The sequence below is a fragment of the Thalassophryne amazonica genome, chromosome 8 (genome assembly GCF_902500255.1).
Source record: "Thalassophryne amazonica chromosome 8, fThaAma1.1, whole genome shotgun sequence".
Classification (NCBI taxonomy): Eukaryota; Metazoa; Chordata; class Actinopteri; order Batrachoidiformes; family Batrachoididae; genus Thalassophryne; species Thalassophryne amazonica.
This window is the reverse complement of record NC_047110.1, coordinates 110,697,791-110,724,640: the sequence shown is the minus strand read 5'-3', so window position 1 is coordinate 110,724,640 and position 26,850 is coordinate 110,697,791. Positions and strand designations below refer to the sequence as shown.

At 44.8% G+C, this 26,850-nt stretch overlaps 1 protein-coding gene across 1 annotated transcript in view; it reads right to left on the bottom strand.

Moving 5' to 3' along the window:
• The window catches only part of pskh1 (protein serine kinase H1), a 36,684-nt gene extending 34,737 nt beyond the window's left edge, over positions 1 to 1,947 (bottom strand). Inside the window, exon 1 of the mRNA XM_034177267.1 lies at positions 1,655 to 1,947. The gene's annotated coding sequence lies outside the window, so the exon portion shown is untranslated. The remainder of the gene's footprint in view (positions 1 to 1,654) is intronic.
• Positions 1,948 to 26,850: the final 24,903 nt, after the last annotated feature.

Sequence of the window (26,850 nt, the reverse complement as noted above, 5' to 3'; positions counted from 1 at the left end):
GTTGAGCGAATAAAGTATTTGACACGTTTTGTGCATCTAAACTACATTTTTTAAAACCACTTTTTTAAGACTCTATTGCGACGTGAAAAGCAGTGTATGTTTGACACATTTAACAGCGTCATCTTCAATTACTGCGAAAAAAAAAACACTGCAATGGATGAAAGCAGATAAACTTTATAAGTATTTTGAACGGAAGCGTGTTAACGATGACGAAACAGTTTTTATGAACAAAACGCTGCCTGTAAGATGGTGTTAGTTTGACACAGTTCCCTGCGTGTAATGAGCCAAACAGAACCGCTTTAGATCACAGCCCCTCAGTGGGCTGCAAACCCTCCCGCAGCCGGCAAGAAAATATCCGCCCTTTTTCCCCGTGTTGAAACCGGAAGTGAACTTACAAGCGCGCTCATCGGTCGGTTGTAGTTGGGCGTATATGCTCACGTATTTACTTTATGGAACCAACGGTTAGGCGTATAGCCACTCCGTAAAGTATATTGATTGATTAATATGTGTGTTTATATAGAGGGTTTTCAATCACGTGACAGATTTGCTGCAGGACAGGTGCTGTCTCCATTCTGGATTACAAGGAGGCTGGCGCATGATAGAAAAATAAAGAGAATGTCCGGTTATTACGAAGCTTTAAATCCTCAAGATAAAGCTGTTTATCGTGATAAATGTGTAGCAGTTGGTTCAGTGGATCCGTATCTTATACCAGATAGTGAATTTAGTGGTGATGTAACAAACTGCCGACAGTGTCACACTGCGATATTGTGAACTAGGAACCTGCCGACCTCCTGCAGAGCATCACGGTGGAGCTCTGAAAGTGGAGGTCGTCTTGAAGTCCTGAGCGATTTCTCTCACCAGGCGCTGGAAGGGCAGCTTGCGGATCAGCAGCTCGGTGCTCCAGGACCACAATGTAAATAAGCATCCATCTTGGAAGCGTTGTTGCGTTATCCTCGGCAGTATTTTTATGTATTCTTATATAATTTTATTGCCGAATAAAATAAAATAAAATTCTGGGAGCAGTGGATTTCTGGTAGTGGCGGATCTCTCTCAGCGCCACGGTGCCATGAGGCTTCTTCACATCGACGTTAAAGCTTCTGCAATTGTTCGCCAAATACACGTAGCGTAACACAGCGGCCACTGCGTCGTAATCCAGAATGGCCGCGTGACACAAAATGACGTGACCGATACGTCACATGAAAACCCTCTATATTAATCTCAACCATTTGTTTTAAGTCTGTTAAGTCCTCTGATGATGCAACACTGTGGAATATTCAGCCACCCAAACTCATTTTTAATTGTTCCATATTTAAAAAAAAAGAAAATTAAAAGAAAGAAAGAAAGACCTTATGAGGAGTGACGTCACTGTCATGGATGGTCATTTTTTTTTAATCCGGCTATCAAATCTTGGAAAGAAAAACAAAAACTTACACACCAAAGTTACAGATAATCCAAGACACTCAAGAAAACCGCTTAATCACACCATTATTATTATATTTTTTAAACAACAAACACTAAAGATCACATATTAAATCAAAGTTTAGTTAAAAAAAAAAGCTGGGCCTTTTCTTTAAAAACACAGTTGACAGATTTTTACACTTAGATAACATGAAGGCACACATCCTTTTTATAATAAAATGACTTTAAAACTCACCTTGTTACTGCTGGGGGGTAGTTTAGTTAGTTAGTTAGCGTGCTAACTAGCACAGCTAGCAGCAGGGCTGGACTCGCCTCTTCAACTCCATTTTCACCGCGGACTTTCCCAACTTTATTCTCGGTAACAACATTTTCTCTCAGTGCCGAAGCTTGGAGCAAACTCTGCGGTAGTTTTTTAGCCGTGAAAGCACCGTACAAAAAAAAAAAAGCACGCAAAGTCAGCCGTCAGTGGGTTTTTTTTTTTGGTTTTGTTTTTTGTATTTTTTTTTTATTTTTTTTTCTGGACGGTGTTATTCGACCAGGAGACCACCTTCTCACCGCCACAGCCTTGTGAAGCTACACATTATGCACCGAAGCACATCCGGTTCAGCAACTTCAAAATAAAACACCTTCCACATGCGAGATGACACTCTACAAAGCATAAAAAAGAAATGCAAGACCCAGAAAATAGAAAAAAGAAGCAGTAATGCATGATTAAAAAATTGCCTGTTGCTATTGCAAACCGCGAATTGCTATTAGTGCAGCACCCATTGTTAATTAAACAACCCGATGTCACAGTCTCTAACCTTTATCAGAACCCTAAAATTTTTGATCTTGAAATTCATCATTTTCCTCGTGTACAGCCACTACACCATGATGCCGCAACCCAGTCTCACAGCAGTTCGTGATACTGAGTTACGAAAAGTACATTAATCTGTGGGTTCATGCCAGGGGTATGAAAATTGTGCACTTTTCATGACGGAAGAACAAATAAATTTGTGATGGGGGCATGAAATGTGGGGTGACAGGGGCTGGGGGGGGGTCTTGGGGGGGGTTGTGGTTAGGGGATTGCAGACACTACCAGAGAAGGGGAAGATTATAGATTGCAAAATAAAAAAGCTGTTTCACAAAAATCGTACCACATCAATTGCCAGTTTGTAGAAAACTTGGCATTGATCTGCTTTTTAAGACAAAGTTAGACATGCCATTGTTCAATAATATCTGTGCTAATTTTTTATTTTATGTTCTCTATCAAGTATTTGTCTGTGTTATTTGTTTGGAAGTTCTGAGAAATACAAGTTAAGTTTCATGTTGTGAAGGTGTAGGAACACGGACCCACAATAGGGGGTGTTAAATGAACGCGCAATGGATAAGCCAAACAGTAACAATTTAATGTTGTAGTGCACAACGAAATACAGACAATCACAGTTTAGGTACCACCGAATTACAGATTTGAGTGACGTGTGGGCAGGCTTGAGGATAGGAGACATCCGTCCTGAGCCGAGCCGGATCCCACACGGCCTTCACCGCCAACGGATCTGAAGAACACCGGAGCCGCCAAGTCCTGGGTCCCCAGGTGGTCACCGTCTCCAGCTGTCAGACCTGGTACTGCTGGAAGAGAACAGAAAAACAGTATTGATGAGTGTGAGTTCGCACACTCAGTAATCCCACAGTCTGTATTCTTTTGGGAGGGAGCACCTCCACCTCCAATCACACACTCGTGCAGCTCCTGTCTAACCACTTATCTGGATGGAGTGTGGAGCAAAGCCGTCGCTGATCACACCTAACGCCAATCCAACGGATAAGGAACACCACAGGAATACAGCTGCAAAAAGAGTCCAGACTATAATGCAGTTTCACGTTCTCCAGAGAAATGACCTCTTCTGATAGCTGATTTCTTGGCGGGGAGGTGGACTTGCAGTCCGGCCTTTATGGTGGTGGTGATGTGGATGAGTGACAGCTGGTGCTGATAACAAGTGACAGCTGTCACTCCCGGTTGCTATGACGCCCTCTCATGCTTGAAGCCCGCACTTCAAGCAGGGTGCCATCTGGTGGTGGTGGGCCAGCAGTACCTCCTCTTCAGCGGCCCACACAACATTTCACTTCCATCAGATATGCAAGCTGCAGACACAGGGAGAGTTCCCCTTGTTGGTGAGAGCCAGTAACATTAGAAATGTGAGACTAAACCACACCCATTGTTAACACCCACATTGTATACCCACATTTTTTTTGTGTGTGTGACTGGGGCAGTGTTGTGTGCTGTGCATGCTACTACACCCTATGATTATGTATATGTTTGAATGTTACGAGGGGCATTCTATTTACAATACGTAGTGTCGCTACATGTTTGTATTTGTTAAGTGATGTTTAACATCTTGGTTGTATTTATTTGTGATATTTGATGTTTTTATATGTGTCATATTAATTCGTGGTCAGGGACTGCAGATGTAAATTAGCCTAAGGCTAACTCTGGTGCAATGCATCAAATGGTGACATTTATGTTTTAATTGCACATGGTCCCTTTCAAATAAATTGAAATTGAAATTGAAATATAAAAGTGTTGTACAAGCTACTTCATGGGCCTTCACAAGATGGACGCTGTCTGTGAAGGACACAAGCCTGGTTTTTGTCCTGACCTTTAATAAATTCAAAATGAGGAATACTGTACAATGGTTTGGTTCTTGGTAAGGGGCAGTAATTTACAAAAACAATCGGGGTAGAAATTACACCATTATACTGCATGACCTGCGTACTGATTCAACACAACTAAAATGCTCAACAGATATGATCCTGATATATGGAGATGCCTGAAGCCTGCACTTCAAGCAGGGCACCATCTGGTGGTGGTGGGCCAGCAGTACCTCCTCTTCAGCGGCCCACACAACAGGACCCCCCCCTCAATGGCCCTGGCGCCCGACCAGGCTTGTCCGGGTGCCGGGCGTAGAAATCGGCCAGGAGGGCCGGGCCCACCAAATACTGGAATCCCCAGCCCTTTCGACGAACGTCCAGGAGCCGGCGCACAGTCCAAGCCGGCTCCCCGTCGATGATGCGGGCAGGCGGCGGCGCCGGTCCAGGGGCACAAAGGGGAGAGGTGTGGCAGGGTTTGAGTCTGGAGACGTGGAATACCGGATGTATCCGCAGTGAAGCTGAAGCTGCCAGCTTCACTGCGGCTGGACTGAGGACCTTCACGATGGTGAAGGGTCCTATAAATCTGTCCTTTAGTTTCTGGGATTCCATTTGTAGAGGTATGTCTTTCGTAGATAGCCAAACCGCCTGCCCGGGCTGATACATAGGGGCCGGGGCACGCCGGCGGTCCGCATGGGCCTTAGCCCTCGTCCGGGCTTTGAGCAGGGCAGAGCGGGCGGTATGCCACACCCAACGGCACCTCCTCAGATGGGCCTGGACCGAGGGCACCCCGACCTCTCCCTCCACTAGCGGGAATAACGGGGGCTGGTACCCCAAACATACCTCGAAAGGGGAGAGGCCAGTGGCACATGATACTTGGCTATTATGAGCGTACTCGATCCAGGCCAGATGGTCACTCCAGGCCGATGGGTGCGCGGAGGTCACGCAGCGGAGGGCCTGCTCCAAATCCTGATTCGTCCGCTCTGCCTGCCCGTTCGTCTGGGGGTGGTACCCGGATGAGAGGCTTACAGTGGCCCCCAGTTCCCTGCAGAAACTCCTCCAGACCTGGGAGGAGAACTGAGGGCCACGATCTGAGACAATGTCCGATGGAATCCCATGCAGACGCACGACGTGGTGGACCAGGAGGTCTGCAGTGTCCTGGGCCGTCGGGAGCTTCGGGAGGGCCACGAAGTGGGCTGCCTTGGAGAACCGGTCCACTATCGTGAGGATGGTAGTTTTGCCCTGGGATGGCGGGAGGCCCGTGACGAAGTTCAGGCCGATGTGAGACCAGGGGCGATGAGGCACGGGCAGAGGCTGGAGGAGGCCTTGGGTCTTATGATGATCTGCTTTGCCCCTGGCACAGGTGGTGCAGGCCTGGACGTACTCCCGGACGTCGGTTTCCAGAGACGCCCACCAGAAGCGCTGCCGAACGACTGCCACGGTTCTTCGTACCCCTGGGTGGCAGGAGAATTTGGAACCATGACAGAAGTCCAGAACTGCAGCCCTGGCCTCTGGTGGGACGTACATTTTGTTTTTCGGGCCAGTTCCCGGGTCCGGGTTCCGTGTCAGGGCCTCCCGGACGGTCTTCTCCACGTCCCAGGTGAGGCCGGCCACGACAGTGGACTCGGGAATGATGGTTTCCGTCGGGTCTGACAGCTCGGTCCTGACCTGTTCGTGCACCCGGGACAGGGCGTCAGACCGTTGGTTCTTCGTCCCGGGGCGGTATGTGATCCGAAAGTCAAAACGCCCGAAGAACAGTGACCAGCGGGCTTGCCTGGGGTTCAGACGCTTGGTGGACCGAATGTACTCCAGGTTCCGATGGTCTGTGAAAACCGTGAATGGCATCGAAGCTCCCTCCAACAGGTGTCTCCACTCCTCCAGAGCCTCCTTCACCGCAAGAAGTTCGCGGTTGCCGACATCATAATTCCTTTCTGCCGGGGTCAACCTGCGGGAAAAATAGGCACAAGGATGGAGAACCTTATTGGACTCCCCGCTCTGGGATAGCGTGGCTCCTATCCCGGAGTCAGAGGCATCCACTTCAACTATAAATTGGCGAGTAGGATCGGGCTGCACCAGAACTGGTGCAGTCGAGAACCAACGTTTCAACTCCCTAAACGCGGCTTCGCACCAATCCGACCAAGTGAAGGGGACTTTAGTGGAGGTCAGGGCTGTCAGGGGGCTAACTACCTGACTATAGCCCTTGATGAACCTCCGGTAAAAATTAGCAAAACCGAGGAACTGCTGCAATTTCCTACGGTTTGTAGGTTGGGGCCAATCTCTCACCGCCGCTACCTTGGCCGGATCAGGGGCGACGGAGTTGGAGGAGATGATAAACCCCCGGGAAGGACAAAGAAGTGCGGTGGAACTTGCACTTCTCGCCCTTCACAAACAGCCGGTTCTCCAACAACCGCTGCAGGACCTGACGTACATGCGTAACATGAGTCTCAGGATCCGGGGAAAAGATGAGTATATCGTCCAGATATACGAAGACAAACCGATGCAGGAAGTCCCGCAAGACGTCATTTACCAAAGCTTGGAACGTTGCGGGGGCGTTAGTGAGGCCGAACGGCATGACCAGGTACTCAAAGTGACCTAACGGGGTGTTAAACGCCGTCTTCCATTCGTCTCCCTTCCGGATCCGAACCAGGTGGTACGCATTCCTAAGATCCAGTTTCGTGAATATTTGGGCTCCATGCAAGGGCGTGAACACTGAATCTAACAGGGGCAGAGAGTATCGGTTGCAAACCGTGATCTCGTTCAGCCCCCTGTAATCAATGCATGGACGGAGTCCGCCGTCTTTCTTGCCCACAAAAAAGAAACCAGCACCCATCAGGGAGGTGGAGTTCCGGATCAGCCCGGCAGCTAATGAGTCCCGGATGTAGGTCTCCATTGATTCTCGCTCAGGACGTGAGAGGTTGTACAGCCTATTGGACGGGTACTCAACGCCCGGGATCAAATCAATTGCACAATCGCATGGACGGTGCGGGGGAAGGGTGAGCGCCAGATCTTTGCTGAAAACGTCAGCAAGATCGTGGTACTCACTTGGCACCGCCGTCAGCTTGGGGGGGACTTTAACCTCCTCACTAGCTGTCACACCAGGCGGAACCGAGGATCCGAGACACTCCCGGTGGCAGGTTTCGCTCCACTGAGCCACAACCCCAGACGGCCAATCAATCCGGGGATTGTGTTTTATCATCCAAGGATAACCCAAAATCACCCGGGAGGTGGAAGGTGTTACATAGAACACGATCTCCTCCCTGTGATTACCAGACACCACCAATGTCACTGGTTGTGTCTGGTGTGTGATTAATGGAAGAAGGGTGCCATCTAGTGCCCGTACCTTCAAAGGTGAAGGTAGAGCCACTAGAGGGAGCCCGACTTCCCTTGCCCATCTGCTGTTCAGCAGATTCCCTTCCGACCCCGTGTCTACCAGTGCTGGGGCGCGAAGGGTCAGATCCCCACTCAGGACCGTGACTGGGATGCGTGCAGATTTACGGGGCTTTCCCGCGTGGGTATTGTGACCCACCCTTAGCCCAGCCTCTAAGGACGAGTACTGCTGTTTTGATCATTTGGGGCAGTTTTTCTGCGTGTGCTTGGTTGAGCTGCAGTGAAAACACTCCCCACGGACCAGCCTCCCTTGTCTCTGATCTGATCGTCTTTTGGCCCTGCTTGTTTCCATAGCAACGTCAGCAGGGGGAGCTATCGTCACGTGGAGTACCCTGGCTGTGGAGCGTGGGGAAGAGGCTCCCTTTCGGACCCGGGAGGAAGAGGGACAGCTTGTGCCTGACCACGCCCTTCGTCTCGCTCCCGTCGGTGTTCTGTTAATCGGTTGTCTAACCGTATAACTAGGTCGATAAGCCCGTCTAAATCCCGCGGCTCGTCCTTCGCCACCAGGTGCTCCTTAAGGACCAGAGACAGTCCGTTTACAAAGGCGGCACGGAGCTCAACAGCATTCCAGCCGGCTCGCGCTGCCGCGATGCAGAAGTCGACTGCATACTTCGGCGCGCTCCGACAGCAGCACGCTTGAAGAGGTGTCGCCTCTATGAGGGTGGTCGAACACCTGTCTGAACTCCCTCACAAACCCAGCGTATGTCGTTAGGAGCCGTGAATTCTGCTCCCAGAGCGCCGTAGCCCAGGCACGTGCCTCTCAGCAGATTTATTACGTAAGCCACCCGGCTAGCGTCTGACGTGTACATGACGGGACGCTGTGAAAAGACGAGCGAGCACTGCATTAAGAAGTCCGCGCACGTCTCGACACAACCTCCGTACGGCTCCGGAGGGCTTATGTATGCTTCAGGGGACGGTGGGGGGTTCGTTGAACGACCAGCGGAATGTCTGTTTCAGGCCTCCGGTCAGCAGGGGGAGGTACTGCAGCAGCGCCCTGGGCCTGCGCTTCAAATTGGCGGTGAGAGCCTCCATCCTCCGATTGAGGATCACACTCTGCTCAGTGACTAAGTCCAGCCGAGCAGAGAAAGCGGTTAAGATTTGCTGCAGCTCACCTAACACGCCTCCTGCTGACGCCTGTGCACCTCGCTCTTCCATTGGCCGTTCAAGCGATGGTTGACGCCCCTCGGGATCCATGACGCTGGCCGAGAAATCCTGTTATGAAGGTGTAGGAACACGGACCCACAACAGGGGGCGTTAAATGAACGGGCAATGGATAAGCCAAACAGTAACAATTTAATGCTGTAGTGCACAACAAAATACAGACAATCACAGTTTAGGTACCACCGAATTACAGATTTGAGTGACGTGTGGGCAGGCTTGAGGATAGGAGACATCCGTCCTGAGCCGAGCCAGATCCCACACGGCCTTCACCGCCAACGGATCTGAAGAACACCGGAGCCGCCAAGTCCTGGGTCTCCAGGTGGTCACCGTCTCCAGCTGTCAGACCTGGTACTGCTGGCAGAGAACAGAAAAACAGTATTGATGAGTGTGAGTTCGCACACTCAGTAATCCCACAGTCTGTATTCTTTTGGGAGGGAGCACCTCCACCTCCAATCACACACTCGTGCAGCTCCTGTCTAACCACTTATCTGGATGGAGTGTGGAGCGAAGCCGTCGCTGATCACACCTAACGCCAATCCAACGGATAAGGAACACCACAGGAATACGGCTGCAAAAAGAGTCCAGACTATAATGCAGGTTCACGTTCAGCAGAGAAATGACCTCTTCTGATAGCTGATTTCTCGGCGGGGAGGTGGAGTTGCAGTCCGGCCTTTATGGTGGTGGTGATGTGATGTGGATGAGTGACAGCTGGTGCTGATAACGAGTGACAGCTGTCACTCCCGGTTGCTATGACGCCCTCTCATGCTTGAAGCCTGCACTTCAAGCAGGGCGCCATCTGGTGGTGGTGGGCCAGCAGTACCTCCTCTTCAGCGGCCCACACAACATTTCACTTCCATCAGATATGCAAGCTGCAGACACAGGGAGAGTTCCCCTTGTTGGTGAAAGCCAGTAACATTAGAAATGTGAGACTAAACCACACCCATTGTTAACACCCACATTGTATACCCACATTTTTTGTGTGTGTGTGACTGGGGCAGTGTTGTGTGCTGTGCATGCTACTACACCCTATGATTATGTATACGTTTGAATGTTACGAGGGGCATTCTATTTACAATACGTAGTGTCGCTACATGTTTTTATTTGTTAAGTGATGTTTAACATCTTGGTTGTATTTATTTGTGATATTTGATGTTTTTATATGTGTCATATTAATTTGTGGTCAGGGACTGCAGATGTAAATTAGCCTAAGGCTAACTCTGGTGCAATGCATCAAATGGTGACATTTATGTTTTAATTGCACATGGTCCCTTTCAAATAGATTGAAATTGAAATTGAAATTGAAATATAAAAGTGTTGTACAAGCTACTTCATGGGCCTTCACAAGATGGACGCTGTCTGTGAAGGACACAAGCCTGGTTTTTGTCCTGACCTTTAATAAATTCAAAATGAGGAATACTGTACAATGGTTTGGTTCTTGGTAAGGGGCAGTAATTTACAAAAACAATCGGGGTAGAAATTACACCATTATACTGCATGACCTGCGTACTGATTCAACACAACTAAAATGCTCAACAGATATGATCCTGATATATGGAGATGATCATTTCAACAATGTTGTTGTGCATAAACAAAATATATCATTGGGTTTCCTTGACAAGTTTCATCGGAATAGCAGCAGTGAAACAAACCTTAAATGATGCTTGCTAAATATGGGTGATGAAGCAAGTATTGAGAAAGAAATATGGCACCCAGAAATGAACCTTGCTGAACACCATGACATGGATTTAGTCAGCGAGAATGAATTTTAAATTTAACTGATTGGGTAACTTAAAATCTGTCATAGGGGAACCATGTTTTTTCCGTTTTGGCTGACCTGGTAGAGTTCTGGTCTTCAGTTCAAGCAGTCCAGTGTTCGAATCCCACCGCCGTCCTGGCCACAAAGATAGGTCCTCCAGTCACAACCTGCTACACAGGGATGCTCATTGTTTCATATTTTTTCCTCCTAGAATGCTCATCTCATCTCATCTCATGTCATCTTCGACCGCTTTTCCAGGTTCGGGTCACAGGGGCAACAGCTCCAGCAGGGGACCCCAGACTTCCCTTTCCCGTGCCACATTGACCATCTCTGACTGGTGGATCCCGGGGTGTTTCCAGGCCAGTGTGGAGATATAATCTCTCCACCTAGTCCTGGGTCTTCCCCGGGGTCTCCTCCCAGATGGACGTGCCTGGAACACCTCCCTTAGGAGGCGCCCAGGAGGCATCCTTACCAGATGCCTGAACCACCTCAGCTGACTCCTTTCAACGCGAAGGAGCAGCGACTCTACTCCGAGCTCCCTACAGATGACCGAACTTCTCACCTTATCTCTAAGGGAGACACCAGCCACCCTCCTGAGGAAGCCCATTTCGGCCGCTTGTACCCACGATCTAGTTCTTTGGGTCATGACAAAACACTCATGACCATAGGTGAGAGTAGAAATGAAGATTGACCATTAGATCGAGAGCTTTGCCTTTTGGGTCAGCTCCATTTTCGTCACAACAGTACGGTAGAGCGAATGCAACACCACCCCTGCTGCACCGATATCCTGGCCAATCTCACGCTCCATCGTCCCCTCACTCGTAAACAAGACCCTGAGGTACTTGAACTCCTTCACTTGGGGCAAGGCCGTATTCCCTACCCAGAGTAGGCAATCCATTGATTTCCTGTTGAGAACCATGGCCTCAGATTTAGAGGTTCTGATCCTCCAGCCCCTTCACACTCAACTGTGCACCGACCCAGTGAGTGTTGGAGGTCACTGGCTGATGAAGCCAACAGGATCACATCATCTGCAAAAAGCAGTGATGAGACCCTGAGCTCACCAAACTGGAAACCCTCCTCCCCTCGACTACGCCTCAATATCCTGTCTATGAATATCACAAGCAAGATTGGTGACAATGCACAGCCCTGGTGGAGGCCAACACCCACCGGAAAAGAGTCCAACTTACAGCCGAGCACCCGAACACAGCTCTCACTTTGAGTACAGAGATTGGATGGTCCTGAGAAGGGAACCCCTCACTCCATACTCCTGCAGCACCTCTCACAGTATCTCCCGGGGTATCTGATCATACGCCTAGAGTGCTAGAATGCTACAAAATGTATTTTTTTTTTTTAATGATTAAAGGCAACTTGTTCGGACTGTCGTGATTGGCAAACACATAAACTGTGCTGCATCCTGTGTGCATACGAGTGTGTGCAATATTTTTTAATGAAGTTAAATAGAAATAAAATTACTAATTAAATTCTGTTGAGGGCAGCACGGTGGATTAGTGGTTAGCACTGTTGCCTCACAGCGAGAAGGTCATGGATTCAATTCCCGTGGCCTTTCTGTGTGGAGTTTGCATGTTCTCCCCGTCTTTGCGTGGGTTTCCTCTGGGTGCTCCGGTTTCCTCCCACATCCAAAGACATGCGGGTTAGTTGGATTGGTATCTTTAAATTGTCCGTAGGTGTGTGTGTGGGTGTGTTTGTTTGTCTGTTTGTGGCCCTGCAACACACTGGCGTCCTGTCCTGGGCGTACCCCGCCTCGCGCTCTATGGCTGCTGGGATCCTGGGATAGGCTCCAGCCCCCCGCGACCCAGTTGGACTAAGCGGTAGAAGATGAATGAATGAATGAATGAATTTTTTTGACAACTTGTGGGAGTTTTTCCTCGCACGCCTCTTATTTTTAAGGCATATCCCTTATTTTCTTACGTGGATTTGTCTGGCTTGACTCAGCTTCTCGTCAAACCTCTTGCAGGACGACCTCCCTCGGCTCGTTTCGACCTCATTATCTCCTCAAAGTCACGGCCTGGAGACAGAAAAGTCTCATCAAACTGCTGACTTCACTGTTGGAAAAGTACAAGAAAGAATGTGGGGAAAGTTTATAACCAACTTTAATATCCAGCACTTAGTTCAAATGAGATCGAACGTCAAGTTACAACATCTGAGATAATTTATGTTATAGAATAGTTACTAAGTGTTACAGAGTTATGAGAAAAATGGAAATAAGTTATTCCTGCTTTTATTATGATTATTTCAGTTAGTGTAATTCTATTTAAACAGAATTCAGCGGCCTCGTGACGGTAAATACTGTTCGTTTTCTAGAACCGTCTCATTTGGCTCACTTCACTTAAAAGATTCATTTGGTAACCAACGAATCCGAGCCTTTTGTTACTTTTCACTTCAACGTTACCAATTCTGTGACTGCACATAGCTGCGCATTCACTCGGTGGGTTTCTATCAGGTGGGACGAAGTCACTGTTAAGTAATTCTCAAGTCATGAATCGACAAGTCTCAAGTTAAGTCTCAAGTCAGCTTGCAAACAATTGGTGGTCCATATGACTTGAGACTTGAATTGGGACTTGACATGAGACTCATGACTTGCCGATTTATGACTTGAGAGTGACTTGCTGGTGACTTTGTTCCACCTCTGCTTTCTATTACTTCCCAAATTGTGCAATTTGAACTAGCAAATTGAAAATAGGCTTAACAGAAACATGGTATTTCAGGGGAAAAGAAGCTATCAAATATCTGGAAAAGGTTTTTACACTCATATGAGGTCGTTTTTCTGGCGATTTGAAAAAGTCAAATTTCACAAAACTGCAAGGGAAACGGTTTTTAACTATTACAGATCACATATCGTACAAAAAGAATCGCACGACTTTACAAAATGCATGGCACAGTACATGAGAGAGCTTGTTAAACCTTATAAGAGATAACATTTTCCATCCATATATTTTCTGTACTTGCATACTCCAGTTAAGGGTGAGATATTACTTAACGCTGAATTAAAAAAACAAAATGACGATATTCAGCAGGACTTACCCTTCCGCTGCCATGACTATTGGAATTAGTTCTGGTGAGAGCCTCAGTGGAATGACCACTATTGTGAGAAGACAAAACCCAGCAGTTGTATTCCATCACTCAATGGAAATGCTGCTGTTTCCCAATTGTTTTGTCAGTATTCTGATTATATTGATTAACTTTTGCACAACTTTGTCATGGAAACCCAACTACTGATTAACATTGCTCTTTTAGTTGACCCTTCAGTCTAGTTCATCATCACCAGTGAATGAACAAGGAGTTTAATAAATGGCGAGGAAAACCAGAATGAGTTGATCTTGTTGTTAGCTTGTTATTCAACATGTGCAAAGGAGATGTCGCAATTATGGGTTAGTGAACATCGGTTATGTAAGCACATCTGTTTACCTGGAATGTGTTGGTGTGTCATACAAAGCGTTTAAAGGAGCTGGATCTTATGTCAGCATTCCTTATTACTGTATGGTCACATTAGCTATGAACGTTGGGGACACGCAGTTGGTGTTTGTTGCTTGATGGGCGTTCTCAGGGCGTGCATGCTAACATCTCCATAACATATCTTCACTCAAAAATAACTTGCTCAGCGAACATAATAAAATTATGGAAAGTATTTCCACCCAAGTAAAATGCTTTAACATAGCCAGAAACAATTTTGTTGAGTGACCTAAATGCAAATTTGTTGGAGCAACATGATGAATTTGCGCTACTGTTACTTAATTGCCATAGTTCAGGCCAACTAGATTTGTAAGGGTAAGTACAAAAAAAAAGTAAGTCCCTTTGGCTGTTCCCTTGTTTGCACTTGGGGTCACCACAGCAAATCCAAGGTGAATCTGCACGTTGAATTGGCACAAGTTTAACGCCGGATGCCCTTCCTGACACAACTCCACATTACATGGAGAAATGTGGCAGGGGTGGGGTTTGAATCAAGAACCTTCTGCACTGAACCCGCAGGACGTCTGTGTGTTCCCAGGGTGAATAAAAAGTCTGCCGGTCACAGAGCTTTCTCCTACTGTGCCCCAGCTCTGTGGAACGATCTCCCAGCACACATTCGGCAGTCGGATACTGTGGAGATTTTTAAGTCACGTTTAAAGACTCATTTGTTTTCTCTGTTTTATCATTAGTATTATGAAGTGTTTTTATTCTTGTATTCTTTTATGGTTGTCTTTCTTTTATGGTCATTTTTTTTGTGTGTGTGTGTGTTTTAAATTTTTAATTGTTTTTTGTGTGAAGCGCCTTGAGACGATTTTATCGTGAATTGGCGCTATATAAATTAATAAATTTGAAATTTGAAATTTGAACCCAAGTGCACTAACCACTTGGCCACCACCCCTTCCCTGTATAGATAAATGTAACAAAGTGATGTAATTTTTTGGAGCCATTTAAACTTGTTTGATATGATTATGAGTTACTTAATTTAATAGGGTAGTTACAACTACTTTTTGAAATAGTACAGTTACATGTCAGCTTAACTTTGCTGTGTTGGATCAGCACAATTTATTCATGTAACTGTGTTATTAGTTACAGCTGTAATCAGGATCTCTGTTAGATAGAAAGATAAAGTGGCAAATAATAGTTTCAGCTCAAATTTGATCTCGCCACCAAAACACCAGATAAATGTATAAAGCACTAGTGTCAGGCCCATAAATATTTGGACATTTGTGTATTTTTCTTAATTTTGCCTTTACAACAAGGAGTTGAAAGCAAACAATCAATAAACAAACACACAGTGCACTCGGTTTCAGTGCGGAAGGTTTCTGGTTCAAACCCCACCCTTGCGACATTCCTCCATGTAATGTGGAGTTGCGTCAGGAAGGGCATCCAGTGTTAAACCTGTGCCAATTCAACATGCATTCTCTCTCTACTGTATTCTTGTCCAACATGTCTGTATTGTTCCAAGAACTGATAGTTTTTAGCACGGATATGCCCTATAATACCCATGTACATCTGGAATTGCCTCAGGAAGGTTATTTAAATTTTTTATTTTTTACGTTTTCACAAATCAACATGCAGATCCACACCGAATCTGCCGTGGTGACCTCGAGCAAACAGCAGAAACCAAAAGTAATTTAGTTTTATGTATAATCTTGATGATGTCATAAGGTCAGTCACAGAAATACCTTTAAAGAGCTGCAAATGAAGGCTGCCTCACAAATTAAAAGAATGAGATAGGAATTTTGAATTTGAACTTCAGACCTCTGAACCGAGGAACATCTCTGCATTTTCGTTAAAATCCATGCGGTACTCTCTGAGATGTGTGCAGTCACATCACCTCCACCTCCTTCTCCAGGTCAGTGGAGGTAATAAACTCTATTTAAAGGTGTATGTTTGGAGAAAGGAGAATTCTGTGGCACGGATATGCAGCAGCAGCAGCAGTGCAGTGATGTTATGCAGCATTTCCACACAGTGTCACTAAACACATAAAAGTCTGAGTGAAGGCTCGCTGAAGTTCCTTTTGGTCTGAGGAGCATTCACCTGCAGCCTGTTCATTCATGAGCGTGCACGAGGTCTTAAAGAATGCAGCACAACCTTGACTTGAGTATTGATCCGGCGGTACAGACCGGCCTTGGCTTCTGCAGGCTGCAGCAGAGTTTTGCAGAGTGGCATTAAAAAGGGCGAATTAAGAGGAAGACAAATGTTCCAGAAAGAGGGATGGAGAGAGACAGTAAAATTCATCTTATGATGCCAATAAAGATCTTTGTATTGGATCGAGGGAGTAAAAATGAGTTAGAGGATGGAGGTGGTGGGTGGGGAGACAGAAGAAGATAACAGATGACAGATGGTGGGTACCAGACAGAAATATAGGGAGAAAGGAGGAGGAGGAGGAACGAGGAGGAGGCAGGAGAGAAAGAGAGATGGAGCAGCAGCAGGGGCGGCTCCAGAGATATATATTTTTTCCGGTTGGTGGGGGCAGAATTTATAGTAAATGTGCAAAGATGCACTTAAAATACTAATGTAGGTTTTAGGGATTTCGGTTAAAAACAGTTACAGTCTAAAAATGTGACATGGGGTTAGTTTGCATAACTTAAATTGTTGAGTATTTTCAGCATAAAAAGACTAGTTTTTTTGTACATCCACGTTTTTGAAGTTGATAACTTACAAGGTGTTAGTACAAAATTGTCCACAGTTTAAGAAAATAGACATAAGTTGACAATGGTTTAAAAATAAAGAGTTTGATCATAAAATTGGAAGTGCAATATGTAATTTATTCAGAATCAAGTGAAATATATTTTAAAAATATATTCACAAAATGAAGGTAACAATTTGCACGGACATTTGTGAGTAGAATTAAGTTAAAATGAAGAATTTAGAATCACTTAAATGAAATAATCTGGCTAACAATCAAAAAACTGACTCATTGGATGAACTCAATTCAATTATGAGCAGGATTTCCATATCATAAATATATGTAGTGCCAACTAAATGAAATTACATTATCTTGCATGGATGTGTTTTATTTGAGTTGGGGCATGATCATTATCATCATTATATTATCAACATCATCATTATCACTAGTGTTATCATTATATATGATATGATAATAATGATTACACTAGCGATAATGATGATGATAATGATAACTATAATGATAATGATGTTGATAGTCTCATGACATCTATTCAGTCGTGGCTGAGTTGGAATTACTCAAAAAGATCCATGCAACTTGTTACCTTAACTTTTTTAAATTGAGCAGTGCATTTATTTATTTATTACAGTTTCATTAACCTGTTAATAATACACATTTTAATTAATTTACATGGAATTTCAGGTTAAAAAAAATACAGATAAACTGTGAATTTCAGTTGGGTTAATTTAGAAAAATGTGTAATTGGACATGATGCTTTTTCAGTGGTTGAATGTGGTTAAGTGCATCTACGTTTGTACTGCACTTAAACAACCTATTTATACACGTTTTATTTTTTATACCACTTTTTAAATCCTACTCCACTACATTTCCAAGGTAAATGTGCTTTTTTACATAATTAGGCTTATCTGGCAAGTTTAGTTACTTTATAGTTTAATGGTGACGTCATACTTTTTCATTGTTCATCAAATGGCAAGTGAAGGAAACCCAGTAAGTGCCAGAAACAATACCTCGAATGCTCTGGACACTAGGGGGCACTGCAGTTTGAGAAATGTGACAAACCGAGGCTGAAAACAGGATGTTAAATAGAAAATGCCAAATTCTTGGTGGGGTTATGTCAAAGCAAAGGAAATGCTTATTGGCGGTGGAAGGGGGCTACAGCCCCATCATTCCTCACCCTGGAGACGCCTATGAGCTGACGAGTGTCATCAAAATGGAAAAATAGAGAAAGAAGAGAGCGAGACACATGGGGCAGTGTGGGAAGAAGGACACTTTAATGAACAAAAGAGAGAGAGAGAGAAGACAATGAGGGGGAAAAAGAAGGTAAAAGTAGAAGAAAGAGAGGAAAAGGTGTGTGAGAGCCGGCGCTGTTCTATCTGCAGTGTGCTTAAGGTCAGGGTCCATCCGGCTGGCTCCACAGGTCATCTCCATCATCATCATCATCATCATCATCATGCTGTTTCACGCTCAGCTCTTCCCCTTCAGCCTCTCTCCGTCTGTCTCACTTTGCTTGTCACTCACTCTCTCTGTCTCCGACTCCCCGGACTGAAAAGGTCAATATCATCCGTTAGATCTCGTTTTTGCTGACTGCTCTATTATTTATGCATATCGAAGAAATGGAGCTGTTCTATTAAAAGTTCTATTAAAAGCTCAATTGGCTCTGTTCGTGTTTGCAACTCCATTAGCATGATGGTTCTCACGCACACACACACTCACACACACACACACACACACACACACACACACACACACACACACACACACACACACACACACACACACACACACACACACACACAGTGAGCTTCAAAGTCTGTCCTACATTGTAAAATATAACATTGACTTAAAACAGTAAACACACACTCTGCCTCGGAAAAATGAACCAAACTAAAAATGATGCAATACAATAATTTTACCTCTGCTAACAAATTTGGGCGGAGCTTATGTTTTCACCACTGTTTGCTTGTCTGACTGTAACCTACAATTTTTCATATGTCATGAATTTTTTTACTGAAGATTCATATCCTGATAGGCAAGAACTGATTCAATTTTCAAGGTCATAGGTCAAAGGCAAAAATCAGGAAAAATCTTGGAAAATTGAAAAAATCAAGGGTGCAATTTAGAACTAGAAACTGGGGGGCAAAGTGCAAGGCCCGCAGGGCCGAAGCCCATAGGCTGGGGGTCTGGGGGCCGCTTTAGGCCCCCCAGAAGCCAACAGTTTCTAGATAAGCTCAGATGCATTCTGAGCATCCAGAATAGTAATTTTAATGTTTTGAGAAGACCATTCAGTGGACACCATTTGACTTATACAATTTGAAATTGTGGATATAAGTACTTTATTCTGAGAATAGCCAGCATTGATTTTATTAACAGCCTGGTGTAAATAAGGTATCACCACATGTGTAGAACTCAAAAAGAATGATAGTGTTGGGAAAGTGTAGGTACACGGACCCACAACAGGGGGCGCAAATGAACGGACAATGGAGTAGGTCAAATAACAACACTTTACTGTTGTGAATGTGCACAACAAATACAACCGATTACAACAATAGACAAAGTCAATTCACAAAAGGTGTCGTGTGGGCAGGCTCGAAGATAGAAGACGTCTGTCCAAAGCAGAACCGGAACCACACGATTTCCTCCGCCACCAGACCCCGGGAATACTGGAGCCGCCAAGTCCCGAACTCCCAGGTGGCCACTGCCTCCGCGTGTCGGACCTGGTACTGCTGGCGAGGAACAAAGAAACAATTAAATGTGGGCGCGTTTGCACCCAGCAATCCGCACGGTAGGAAAACTACCTCCACCTCTCGTGGAAAAAGGAGTCTGCTAAACAACGCACAAAGTCACAAAGGTTAGTGTCTCACAGTCAGCTGAGAACGTTACCTTCCAGGTAGAACGATATCTCGGCAAAGAGGTGGAGACGTCGTCCTGCTGATGTACCCCTGCTGATCGGATGATTGGTAACAGCTGTTGCAGGTGATGCGTGACAGCTGTCACCCTGGCTGCTCCTGTGAGGCGGCTGCGCCCTCTGGTGCCTGGAGCCCGCACTCCAGACAGGGCGCCCTCTGGTGGTGGGCCAGCAGTACCTCCTCTTCTGGCGGCCCACACAACAGATAGGTTGAGTTTTCATTAAAAAAAAAAAACTGCAATGTGGTAAAATGTATTCATAAATATGAAAGAACAGGCTCTTAATCATTATTAACTATTGCATACTGTATTTTTTTCTCAAGATCATAAGTTTACGATAAATTACTTATCATGAATTTAATTTTCGAAGTGGCACTAATGACAATACTCATACTGAACATAATTTCACTTGCATAGACTGATTTTGGAGATCAAGCAATAATTGCAGATGGGCTTTCTGAGGTCCCAGATAGCTTTTCTGATTTCCTTTTCTAACTTTCAGAATTTAGTAAATTAGCATATGGTCCATTGATACTTATGTGTAGACACTAGTCCATAGAGGCAACTATTTTTGGTTTCAAATCTGGGCAAATGCAGTCCCAGAAAATTCCGAATGTGACAAACAAGAAACAGGTGTTGTTAACAAGTCAATGCTGCTAAAAATACAAACTTGCAGAAACAAAGATACTATTCTGACATGGTTTTGCACATAAGACTGACATAGCATGTTTCAAGTACACACATATATGTCAGAAGGTGGGGGTGACATACCATATTCTGTCTCCCCTGGTTGAAAACGTGGGGGGACATGCCCCCCCATTCCCCACCAAATTGTGCCCATAGAAAAAATATCACTATACTTAATGTTAAATGAATTTTCAAACATTCACATCTCTGTCAAAAAAGATCAAATTTCTTTCACATTTGAAAGCATTATGTAAGATGGTATCCTTTATCACCTGACAAAATTTAGTCCAGATCTGATCCAGATTTCAGATTTTGTGGGCATTTAAATTTAACATTGAAAACCCCTTTTAATGTATATTTTACATTATATCTTAATCAAATGTGCCCCATCACTCTCATAGTTGAAAGTGAGGTGCAGCTTAACACTCACTATCACCTGACAAAGTTTGATCTGGATCTGATCCAAGTTGTGAATTCTGTGGACATTTTAATTTAATATTGAAAAGCCCGTTTGATGTACATTTTGCATTATATCTCAGTCAAAAGTGCCTCAATCACTCTCATTTGTGACAATGAGGTGCAAACTGGCACTCTCAGTGAATAGTCTAAGTTTGATCCGCATCTGATCCGTATTACAGATTTAGTGGATATTTGATTTTAACATTAAAAAACCCTTTTGATCTATATTTTGTATTATATTTTAGCTTATGAAAAGCCACTTCTAACAGGATTTCCATCTTGAAATTTTTACAGGCTGTTCACACACAAACAAACAAACAAGGGTAATAACATAACCTTGCCTAACTTTGTTGACAGAGGTAATTAATGGATTTGCTGGTTTCAAGGTGATGCTAATTGACTTCACATGATGCATCAGGTCATTTTGGATTCGTGTATACACTCAGCTAAGTCAAACAAGAACAAATGTATATTTCTTGGGTTTCCATGAGTTTTGCCCATTACCATACATTTATAAAAAAAATGTTACCTGACTTAACATTAGTTGAACTAAATTTCATTTAAGCTAATTGGTCAGCTCATGTTTTTCCAAAGTTACCTGACAAGCTAAAAAAAAAAGTTAACTTCGCTAATTAGCACTTAGCTGATTAGCTGAACTGTGCCCACCACAGTTAGTTTAATGCAACCCATTGAAAAAGCACAATTTTAAAATTCGCTGTCTAAATTTGCTCAAGTATGCTAAGTTGATCAGCTTTTCTAACATCATATAAGTACCGTATTTTCTGTAGTATAAGCCGTTTTTTCTTTTTTTACTAGTTTGGGAGGCTCTACAACGTATACTTCAGTGCAATGTATATACTGAAAATTACACATTCATTGTTAATAAGAATAACAATAATGACCACTTATATAGGATTTTCCCAAAAAATTAAACTAAACAAAATAAACTGTAAGAATAAAAGAAGAATCCCACATTAAAGAGGTGATAATATAGAAATCAGGTGTGACATATACTCCAGAAGAATACAGTAGGTAACTTATTTAAAATTAGTAATAAGGACATAAAAAAGTCATATGCAATAATATCACAGTTGGTTACTTTAAAACTTACCTACAGGTATATTGTGTTCACATGTCAGCAGAAGAAAAACTGTCATGGCAGTCAGTCATTATTGCAAAAATCCCGTTGTCTGTGGCGACAGACTGTCGGTGACGATGTGAGGTGCAATCAGTTTTAATGCTAATAACACCAAGAATAATTTACTTAACTGAACCAGAATTTTATCATTTTGTACAGTGTTATATTTAAACAGGAAGTCCTGGCTCTTATGGCAGGTTAAAAAGTTAACATTTTGTGAGGTTATAGATGAATTCCTTTTTAAAATATCACACAAATTATTCATGTTGATCTGTTTAAAACCAGGTGACTCTCTGCACTTAAATAATCCATCTCACTTTCCATTTTTCCTCTTCCTTAAAGATAAAACAACATCTAATTTGTATTTACCCCTGCGGTATGCGACAAAAGTTGATTTGTTTTTTAAACTTTTGTTGGCAATTTCAGTTTTGATGTGAACGCTCATACCTAGAGGTGGCAGAATTTTTCCTTCAACCTCTCCTTGAAAACAATCCAACATTCAGTTTACAGTCTGCTGCTTACAGCTGACATGAATGCAGCATTACACCGAGCTGAAATCGTGGAGGAAAACCTTTCGCAGTCTGGATGAATCCCTGAGATTTATCAGATTTATGTTCCTCCAAATAACAACATTAATAACATGCTGGAGTGACAGAGTTCACGATTTAATTGAAAAAGGCTGTTCACAGCGCTTGAGCAGTTCTTCAAAGAAGAACATGGAGATACTTTAATGCCTGGATCCACAAAGCTGATAAGAGACCTGCAGAACATGTTGTTTTGAACCGTCTCTCTATTGATCAGTTCAGTGTTTCCAGCCTGTGTCAAATTTGATCGTTGTTGTTGTACCTGACTGGGGATGTTGTCAGGCGGTGGAAGGAGTACTTCGAGGATCTCCTCAATCCCATCGTCACGTCTTCCGAAGAGGAAGCAGAGACTGGGGACTCGGAGGCGGACTCATCCATTACCCAGGCCGAAGTCACCGAGGTGGTTAGAAAGCTCCTCAGTGGCAAGGCTCCTGGGGTGGATGAAATCCGTCCTGAGTACCTTAAGTCTCTGGATGTTGTGGGGCTATCTTGGCTGACATGCCTCTGCAACATCGCGTGGCGATCGGGGACAGTACCTCTGGATTGGCAGACCAGGGTGGTGGTCCCTCTGTTTAAGAAGGGGGACCGGAGGGTGTGTTCCAACTATAGGGGGATCACACTCCTCAGCCTCCCCGGTAAGGTCTATTCCAGAGTACTGGAGAGGAGAATTCGACCGATGGTTGAACCTCGGATTCAGGAGGAGCAGTGTGATTTTCGTCCTGGTCGCGGCACACTGGACCAGCTCTACACGCTCCATCGGGTGCTCGAGGGTTCATGGGAGTTTGCCCAACCAGTCCACATGTGTTTTGTGGATCTGGAGAAGGCATTCGACCGTGTCCCTCGGCGCACCCTTTGGGGAGTGCTCTGGGAGTACGGGGTCCGGGGTCCTTTGCTAAGGGCTATCCGGTCCCTGTACGACCGCAGCAGGAGCTTGGTTCGCATTGCCGATAGTAAGTCAAACCTGTTTCCAGTGCATGTTGGCCTCCGCCAGGGCTGCCCTTTGTCACTGGTTCTGTTCATTATTTTTATGGACAGAATTTCTAGGCGCAGCTAGGGTGTAGAGGGGGTCGGATGTGAGGGACGGATGGAGCGTGAGATCGATAGACGGTTCGGTGCAGCATCTGCAGTGATGCGGTCGCTGTATCGGACCGTCATGGTGAAGAGAGAGCTGAGTAGGGGGGCAAAGCTCTCGATTTACCAATCGATCTACGTTCCGATCCTCACCTATGGTCATGAGATTTGGCTCATGATCGAAAGAACGAGATCGCGAGTACAAGCGGCCGAGATGAGTTTCCTCCGCAGGGTGGCTGGGCGCTCCCTTAGAGATAGGGTGAGGAGCTCGGTCACTTGGGAGGAGCTCGGAGTCGAGCCGATGCTCCTCCATGTCGAAAGGAGTCAGTTGAGGTGGCTCGGGCATCTTTTCTGGATGCCCTCTGGACGCCTTGCTGGAGAGGCGTTCCGGGCACGTCCCACTGGGAGGAGGCCCCGGGGAAGACCCAGGATACGCTGGAGAGACTACATCTCTTGGCTGGCTTGGGAACGCCTTGGGGTTCCCCCGGAGGAGCTGGAGGAGGTGTGTGTGGATCGGGAGGTCTGGGCAACTTTGCTTGAGCTGCTGCCCCCGCGACCCGACTCCGGATAAAGCGGAAGAAAATGGATGGATGGATGGATGGATGTTGTACATTGTTAATTCCTCCACATCTATAGAAAGGAACTTGTCTGTTAGAAAGACAAGAGCAGAGACGGTGCTGCACATGATCAGTACAGTCAGGTTCATCATGAACCCACAATTGATTTCAGCAGCACCTTTGTTCCCTTAAGGAGTATTGTGTGAATACTACAGTAAGACTGCAGAGAGATAAAAATAGGATGAAAGAGTGCGCTCATTGTAAAAGTTTATTGACCTGCTCAGTCTGGCTCTTATTTTCTATGGGGATATAATGGGAACATTACTTTGATTGTGCTGTGCTTCAAAAGGGGAAAGCAGCTCCATGACAGGCCGAACTCATATGAAACGCTGTAAACACCCAAGGTATCGTCCAGATGATAGTCCATAACTTGTTTGTTCTGTGGCGTCTTACATTTTGTTGTGATGATTATATTTTGTTAATGTCTGAGCCTCTGATCAAAGTATCCAGTAGGGGATACCCTCAAGAGCACCATTTATTTGAGATTTGTCACTGTATCTCTAAGGCCAATGAGTCCAAACTAACCAAATTTGGTACATGGGTAGTCTTGGTTGGGAGAATGGCCACCTGGCAACAAGGGTCTGATTTGCGTATTAATGAGCGCAAAATCATATTTTGGCCCATACGACTAGATTATAAGTATTTGCATTACTGTGACAGAGGCCAGCAGGAGTCGCTGTGGAGTCGTTGTGCATGTGGCAGTCAGTAGGCCTCACTCCCCCAACAGCCAAGCCAAAGGATAATGTGACCACTCAGGCCAGATCCCAGGTTTTAGCCGGCCAGTCAGAGCGTCCACCTCCCATGCCCAAGATCGGGAGTTCGCATTACGAGTGGGAGGAGTCAAAAACAACAACACAGTGCAGAGCAAGCTACACTAGGTGTACACAATTTTGACATGATCTGCAACAGACTCCGAATCACCCACTGGTTAGTAGATGACCTTATTATTTATGTCATGAGGTCATCAAGGACAGAATTGTACCCAGAGCTTTTTGGGTGATTTGCAGCTTCACAGCTTCTTGTTAGTTGAAGGACTCAGGAATCAGGCTTTTATTCCCCCACAACTGTAAGTTGTACAACTTGTCAAGTGAAATTGCTGTCGTTCTGTCCATCCTTCTAGCAAAACCACCCGTGTCCTGAAACTCAGGAATTGTAAAACTCTCAAAATTAAATTTTTCTACATTAATACTGGGAGGTCAAAGCTGACAAAAATTGTGCATTTCTGACTTTTATAAATGCCTTTTTGTTTTTTAACTGAATTTTGGGTTTCAAGTAGAAAATGTACCAAAAGTCCTGAAATGCTCACATCTCCCCTAGATGGCGGCAAAAGCTGCTCAAATGTGCGGTAAGGTTGCCATTGTGTATCCATATGAGAAGTTAACTTTTGGTGAAAAGTTGACAGCCAAAAATCAACTTACTTGTTCATTTGCCCATACAAATCAACAAGTTATTTGCCCATAAGGTCCGTGCCCTTATGGACAATGAACTTGTCTTCCCTTATGTTGTGTGTAGTCACATTCCTGGATCCACTGAAGTACATAAGAAGGAGATCAAAGCAAGAGCCAATGCAATTATTCAAGTTTGCCACTGTTAATGTGTCACTGTGCTCTTACTAAGGTTATATAACTTTGAGTCTCCATTTCTCTTGTCAGTGTTTGCACCGTTGTTAGGACTTCTGCCAGTAAGTCTTCACTTCTCTTATCTGCACAGTGAGTCAGTATGCTCATGCTAAGGTCTCCTATCTGCACAGGAAGACACAACAACAGAATACCAGTGTCCTGTTTTGTGTGTTCCAGTTTAAACTAGCTTAGCTATGTGGCCTGAGATAACACAGATATACGATTCAGTACTTTTCTGATCATGCATTGAGCATGTGATATGGGAGGACTTCCCCTCTGTTGCTGTGTACCCAACAGAAACCGGCCGTGAGAACAGGCCAACACATTGTAATGGGGAGAAGACTCGCATGCTCTATAAAATATTACTCAATTTGTGTTCCTGCGTGAGCTACATTCATTAAGAACCCAGATCTGTCTGGCCTTGCATGAGATTTCAATAAATTGTCTTTTCTGTATTTAAAGCATCACTCTCTGAGCCCTTTGCTCGGGACAATTTCATCAAAGAACCAGGTCTTAACACAACCATTGTCTTCATGCAATGTCACCATTTTTGAGGCAGCAGGTGGTTTTGTCTCACATTGAATGTCAGGTGATAAGGTACAGATGCTTTTCCAAATTTGGTGGGTATCTTGAGATTATATGTACAACCCCAATTCCAATGAAGCTGGGACATTGTGTAAAATGTAAATAAAAACAGAATTTAAACGACGCAAAGTGGAAAAGTGTGCTGTGGTCTGATGAGTCCACAATTCAAATTGTTTTTGGAAATCATGGACGTCATGTCCTCCAGGCAGAAGAGGAAAAAGACCATCCAGATTGTTACCAGCGTAAAGTTCAAAAGCCAGCATCTGTGATGGTATGGGGGTGTGTTAGTGCCCATGACATGGGCAACTTACACATCTGTGATGGCACCATCAATGCTGAAAGGTCCATCCAGGTTTTGGAGCAAAACATGCTGCCATTCAAGCAACATCTTTTTCAGGGACGTCCCTGCTTATTTCAGCAAGACAATGCCAAGCCACATTCTGCACGTGTTACAACATCATGGCTTCATAGTAAAAGAGTGCGGGTACTAGACTGGCCTGCCTGCAGTCCAGACCTGTCACCCATTGAAAATGTGTGGCGCATTATGAAGTGCAAAATACGACAACAGAGACCCCGGACTGTTGAACAACTGAAGTCGTACATCAAGCAAGAATGGGAAAGAATTCCCCTACAAAGCTTCAACAATTAGTGTCCTCAGTTCCCAAACGCTTATTGAGTGTTGTTAGAAGGAAAGGTGATGTAACACAGTGGTAAACATAC